Source organism: Frankliniella occidentalis, unplaced genomic scaffold, assembly GCF_000697945.3.
Source record: "Frankliniella occidentalis isolate FOCC.00 unplaced genomic scaffold, Focc_3.1 Scaffold504, whole genome shotgun sequence".
NCBI lineage: Eukaryota > Metazoa > Arthropoda > Insecta > Thysanoptera > Thripidae > Frankliniella > Frankliniella occidentalis.
Genome location: NW_026267622.1, coordinates 101,034 through 107,546, shown reverse-complemented (window position 1 = coordinate 107,546; position 6,513 = coordinate 101,034). Strand labels below are relative to the sequence as shown.

Genomic DNA, 6,513 nt, shown 5'->3' with positions numbered 1-6,513 from the left:
GCTAGAGAGGTGGAGATGGAGAAAGCGAGAGGGGGGGGGGGGGCAGAGGTAAGGAGATGGACAGCGGGAGGGAGAGAGGATCAGAGATGGACGACATCGGACAGAGGAGGAGGGAGAGAGAGAGAGAGAAAGGTGGGCAATAATCGAGGCAATAATAATATCTCGCGAGCCGTAGAGTCCACACCCACACGGGCTGCAATATGCCGCGCAGTAAATAGCCAGTCACGCGGCACGCGGCCATCGGGTATCGCTCGCCACCTCTCAGGGGCTACAATACGGTTGGGGCGCGCGACTGGCACTCGCGCTGCAGACAGGTGAGCGGCCCGAGAGAGTGTGAGGTGAGGTGAAGGCTGATGCAGCTGAAAAACGTAGCGCGCCAGCCTAGCCAAACTGACAGGCAGGCAGGCAGGCAGGCAGGCAGGTAGGCAGGCAGCGGGCGCACGGGGCGCGACGCGGCGCTGTGTGGCCCACGGCCACCGCGGGGTCCTGCGGGGTCCCAATGCCGCGCCACCCAGATGCCTAACTTGCAGAAAAATGGTCGCGTCAATGCGCCGCGCGCCGCCCCGGGCCGCCGCGCCGCATGGCGCCAATTTACCGAGTGCGCCAACCCAGCGCCGCTAACGGGCGACAGGGCTTAACGCCGCCGCTGCCGCCGGCTGCCCTAGTGGGGCGTGGCGCGGAGGGGGCCGTCCCGTTAGCGGAGTTAGCACACGCAATGCCATAGCGCAGCGGTTCCCAACCTTTTCTTGCTCGCGACCCCAAAAAGGACCTAATTTTTTTCGCGACCCCATGGAGTGTACATCGCGACCCCACGCGACCCCACCCCCCCCCCCCCTTAAAAAAACAATAATAATTGGTTACCATAATGTTGATTTTGTTCCTTTTTGATAGGTTTCTAATTTGTCGTTAGCTCACACCCACTAAATGGCCAGTGACAATTTTTGTACAGACTAGATGTGTCTTCGTGCACATCTAAATCAAATACAAATGTTTATCTGATGATGGTGTGAGCAAAGACACATCTTACCTAGGTACAAAAATTATCCCTCCCCATTGACACTGCAGATGTTCGCATTCCTAAAATTTCTTAGAGAAATACTTATTAAATAATAATAAAGCAAAGTGTAGGATGCTACAAGAGAATGTGTTTCGCTGCATTCTCACTTACACTCCTCTGGGTTTCTCGTCTACCGTGCTCCCCACGTGTTCCTGTGGCTAAAGGGTCAACTAGGTATACCTGGGGTCGCGGCCTGGCTGCTGCTGGACCCCTTTTTGTGGAAACATGGAAAAACCACCGGCTGTGCGCCTACCTCAACTGAAACTGGATCGGAAGCGCCAAACAACCGGTGGTTTTTCCATATTTTCGCACAGGAAGACCCCTTCGGTTAGGTCCAGTGGGAGCCTGGCCGCGACCCCAGGCGACCCCCGGCCCCTCGCCGCGACCCCAAAATTTCTTCTCGCGACCCCAAATGGGGTCGCGACCCCGAGGTTGGGAACCGCTGCCATAGCGGGCGCCCCTAGGTGCGCACTCACCGCATCCTCCTCCCGCCCCGGCCCGCTGGGCCCCACTAGAGCCACTGAACCGCAGTGAGCCTGACCATCCCACATCCTGCCTGGCGAGCCCCCTCCCCCTCTCTGCATGCGTTGCGTACCCTGGACGACAGGTCCCTACCCGGCCCGGCCTAGCAGCCACGTGCCGCGTGCCGGTGCCCGCCCCCGCCAAGTACGGAAGGCTTTGCGACCGCCCCGCCGCCCGTCGCCCCGCCGAGCGAATGTCTCCGCCTTCCACGGCAACCGCCCCTTGGGGGAAACACGCCCTCGGGCACCAGCCGGGGCTAGTCGGGGCATCCCCAGCGTCACCAAAGGAGAGTCACCGAGCCGCCATCGTCTCCACAAGGTCACCTTCCGCCCGCACCCCGACGGCCGGGAGACGTTCCTTATCTCGGGCGCGGCGGCAGGCGCCGGGGGGTGGGTGCCAGCCCGGCCAGCCCCAGCTGATGGGGCCGCAGATGGAAGGGTTGAGTGCTGCAGCGCCGCCCCGCCGGCGGAGTCCCGCTATCGCAGTCGAGCAGCGGAGCAGCTCAGCCCGGCCGAGGGGCAGCTCATTATCGGCAGGTAATCGCTCTGCCGACAAGGCGACCGTCACGCCGAGTATTGGCAGGTGACCATTATTTACACAACGCGGCGGAATGCTCTCCGCCGATCTCATCTGGGCGGCCCCGCCGGCGCGGCCGTGCACAGTGCACCAGTATCCGCGGATCCTATCAGCCGCGCGAGATAGCGGCAAAGAGGCCGACCGGGCCACGGGGGGGGGGCCGGGCCCGGGTAAGCCAGCCAGTCCGTATATCAATGAACGGGACCCGCGACCAGCCGGGGTCCCACCAGCGGCCGCCCCGCGCGACATTCCGCGCGGGTCGTCGGACCGCAGCAGCGCCGCCGTGTCACCCACCAGCCCGGCCCGGTCCGGTCCGGTCTGGCCGGCAGTCTGCCAGTGATAATAACAAAGAATAACGACAATAACGTGCAGGCAGGCAGGGGGCCTCGATGGACGTGACGGCGGCCGCCTACCGCGCCGTGGCACTGCCGTGACGCGCATGCCGGCGGCGCGAGGAGCTGCGCGGAGCCTCAGCGGAGCTCGGCCAGCGCTAATTTACGACTCGGGGGCTAATTAGGTCCGAGGGGACGCCTGGCCGGCCAGCCGGGCCCCACGGGGACACCAACTACGTGCTCCACAAAAGACGGGCATGCCGAAGAAGCGCGCGCGGGCGAGAGACCCGCTGCTGCACCACGGAGGCGTTCCGCGTAAAGCGCCCCACCCCAGCCCAGCCTCCCCGGTAATGAAAGTCCGAGGGAGCCGCAGGATGACCAGGCAGTGGGGTAGTCCCCGCCACGGCACGGCAAGGGGTTCTTCTCCGACCGACTCCTTTCCAGTCCTTTCCCGGAAGCGGTGGTGCCCCGACGACTGCTGGAGGGGGCGAGCCAGGCCCCCGCGCGCACGTTTTGCCGAAATGGGCAAAATATCCAGTCCCGGCGCAGTACGGACGGACGTTTGGCCCTCTGGAGAAGCTCCAGCAGCAGCTTCCTGGAGCGGAGATTTCAATGCGCGCAACAGGCAGCAGTCGTCCTGGACCACTCTACCCATCCGCGGCCGCCATCTCATGGGCAGCACAGGACGAATAAACTTTCAGAGTCCTCCAGCGGCCACAGCCACTGATCCGGTTTCCGTCGCGGGGCATCGATTCGCCTCCTTTGTTCAGCGGCGGCGGCGGGCAGCAGCCTGCACGGCCCGCACGTTGCACAGCGCAACCATTATTAGCGAGTGGTCACCGCGCCGAGAACGAGCGAGAATGCCGATCAGATATCGATCGCCAAGGAATCGAAATAAGACGAATGCGGAAATCCCCCCCGTCCCACCTCCTTCCGTCGCGTCCGCGAGAATTAAATGGGAACCGGTCTCACAGTAAATGTGTGAGAAAAATAAGAAATAATAGCAACAAAGATTATTCGACAGATTTGGACCTGACGATATCACCGAAGCGGTGGACTCCAGCAGAGCCGCCTCTCCGAGCGGAGCTCTCCAGAGGTGACCACACCACCACCACTGCGCAGTACATATCGTGAGAAAAAATCAAAACCAAACCCTTATAACGGATTGCGGATGGCGAAAAAGTAATCTCTGAACGACTTGTGTGTCTCTCTCTCTCCCTCCTGCAGCAGAGCACCGCACCGTACTGCATCCTGGGCAGCACGGTTGCGCACTGGGTGAGCTCGAGCAGCACACACGCCACGCCCCATCGGGCGGGTGACCAGCGGACGCCTGTCACCGGGAGGCCACTTTGGGGTTAGAAAGCGTAAAACCGGATGGCACCACGGCAACGTCTAAAGCAGAACTGTAGCACTGCACGGGGACTCACTCGACACAACAACAGACACAAAAACACACGCAAAGAGACACACGCGCGCGCGCACTGACACGACCGCGGCGCACACGCGAGACGCGAGCGGGCGCGCGAGAGGCACAGACACAGCGGCGGGCAGGCTACGGTCCGCACGGCAACGCGGCTGCAGCGCGACTGAATGCCTAGCTAGAGAGACCGGCGGGCGGGGCGGGGCGGGGCGGGGCGCGGGGCGTGGCGGGCCGCGGAGACTCCTCCGGCAGTGGCGGGGGCACGACGTCGACTTCGACGTCGGCGGTGGAGGAGGTGCGGTGGCAACCGGCAGGAAAAAGAAGAGACTGCGAAATCTCCTGGCGGTTCTCTCTTTCTTACCCTCTCGCTCGCTGCAACGAGCAGTGAGCAGACGGCGACATGCTCGCTGCAGCCGCTGTTGCCAGGTCGGAGGAAATGCCCTCCCTGCGTCCCGCCTGCGGCCAACAAGTGTCTCAACTTCTTGAAGGGCGTGTCCAAGGGCCCCCGCGGCCACAGCTCGCATCTCGTCCCGCCCCGCGCGCGTATGTACCTTCTGTAAAGACAATACACCGCAGTGTTGCGGGTTTGCCTACCCGATCTGCCCGTCAGGCGCCATAGTCCCTTGGGTATGCGAACCCGCAACACGGGGGAGTGTTAGCCTTTACACTCCGTACACCGGCAAGCTCCTGACAGAGGACCCAAACTAGGGAGGGCCGATCTGCTCCGTCACCAGTGCCGATCAGGGGGGGCCTGCGCAAAGGCCGACGCGCGCCGCCTCCGCGGAGGGACACAAGGGACACACGTGTTGTCATTCATTGTCGTGGATGTTGCCGCACGGCGCCGCCCTCCCCCGACCCCTCCTCGGGGCCCGCCTCGCCTTGACACAGTCCAGTCCGCGACGTGGGAGGTGGTGCAGGACGGCGAGTCACTCCAGGACCAGGACCCCGTCAGCTGATTGCCAGGGCGGCGGCAGATGCCCGGCAGACAGACAGTGGCCACTGACTTTCTCAGCGCCGCAACCACTAGAGCTTAAAAGTGCAAGCAGCCAGGCCGCGGAAGGCGCGGCGCGGGCGCGGGTCTCCTCGGAGACAAGTGCACTTTGGACGGCCTCGTGCCTGCACTGTACATAATCCCAGCTGTTTAGCATCCATCCTACGCCGAGGAGGCGGGCAGGCGCGGCCAGAGCCTCCGGCCCAGCCGGTGGCACCAGCGCTGAGGAAGGAAGAGGTGAACGAACACACGACGCCGCTCCCTGCACCGGGCGTGGCCTGGCCGACGCGAGCCTGGCCAACGGGTGAAAAGTATGTTCAACTCATCCCGGCCTGCCCTTCCCTCCCCCGCTCGCTGCTGCCCGCCAGCTCGGCCTGCGCGGCCGCGGCCCCCGGCGGCACCGGATGTACCGGTCGCCTCTGGTCGCGGCTCAGCGCGCCGGGACGGGCGGGGCGCGGCGCGGCGTTGGGGGGATGGCGATGGGGCGGCCTGACGCGACGCAGCCCGACGGTACATCCAGTCCAGCAGGTGGGTTCGCCTCCCCCGCCCCACCTGCGCCCCACCGAGATTCACCCCCCTTCCTGTCTCGCGTGGCCCTGATAGGGGTTCGGCTTCCAGGGGGCCTGCTCCGGTTCGGCGTGGCGCCTCCCAACGACCAGCAGTCCGGCTTCCTCCGGCTTCCTTCGCTTCCCTCTCGTAGCTCTGCGGCGACACTCCCCCTTTCTCCCCGACGCCCTTGTCAAACCCTATTGGTTCGACGACCGGGCGCGAGCGGGCCGCCGCCCCGCCGCCCTCTTCCCCCTTCTCCCTCATAACCACGCACCCGTCGCGGGGAAAGTGCAGCGCTGCAGAGAGGGCTCCGCGGCGAGCGCGACATACCTGCAATAGCAGACACAACACCAGGACCGACCGAGACGGCGCAATGTGGCGCGCAGCTGCACTGCTTGCTGCTGGACCCGATCGCAAACCCGGCGTGCTTCCGGCCGGCGTGTCATCCCGTCGCCCACCGTGTGCCGGCCCGTGACAACAACCAGCCCAGGCCGGGGTCAACGCTTGCCCCCCGCCCCCTCCGCCGCGGAGGGGTTACGCCCGCGCGAAAGGCGCGCACCACACGCCGTGCGCCCCGCCCCGCCCCGCCGCCACCCTCCCCGTCATAAAATGGTTGCAATCACGCGGGACACGCTGGCCGGCTGGCCGCGGGTCAGCCCTGGTGGGCGCGGCGGCAAGCGGCAACTGATTGCCAGGAAAACAACAAAAACAACGAACACGGCGCTGCTGGTCGATGCCAAGTCATTAATCCACGCCACGACGCAAAGAGGCACGTGCAGTGGGGCTCCATTTATTTATCGGTACTGGTAGGATATAGATAAAACTAGTCGCGCATCGGCAGGAATGACGCATCCCCCGGGCGGAGCTGACGCCTGACGGCGTGCTCCACAGCGGCGCGGCCGGCGCAGAGGCTCTTGCAGCACACACCTGCAGGTGCGCTGCGCAGGCAGCTGCGGCACCTGCAGGTGGTGCGGTAGGCCCCGGCAGCGGCAGAAGCAGCACAGCACACACCTGCAGGTGCGCTGCGCAGGCAGCTGCGGCACCTGCAGGTGGTGCGGTAGGCCCC

General features: G+C 64.6%; 1 protein-coding gene across 6 annotated transcripts in view; it reads right to left on the bottom strand.

Annotated features, from left to right (window-relative positions):
* Positions 1–6,513, bottom strand: part of LOC113207123 (partitioning defective 3 homolog) — a 47,781-nt gene that overhangs the window by 17,371 nt on the left and 23,897 nt on the right. For 4 of the 6 annotated variants that reach the window (XM_052275064.1, XM_052275066.1, XM_052275067.1 and 1 more), the window contains exon 1: positions 3,915–4,078. The exons of 1 other annotated variant lie outside the window; for it this stretch is intronic. The gene's annotated coding sequence lies outside the window, so the exon portion shown is untranslated. Of the gene's footprint in view, positions 1–3,914; positions 4,079–6,513 lie in introns of those variants that run through there. One more of the 6 variants, XM_026423516.2, reaches the window with a different exon arrangement.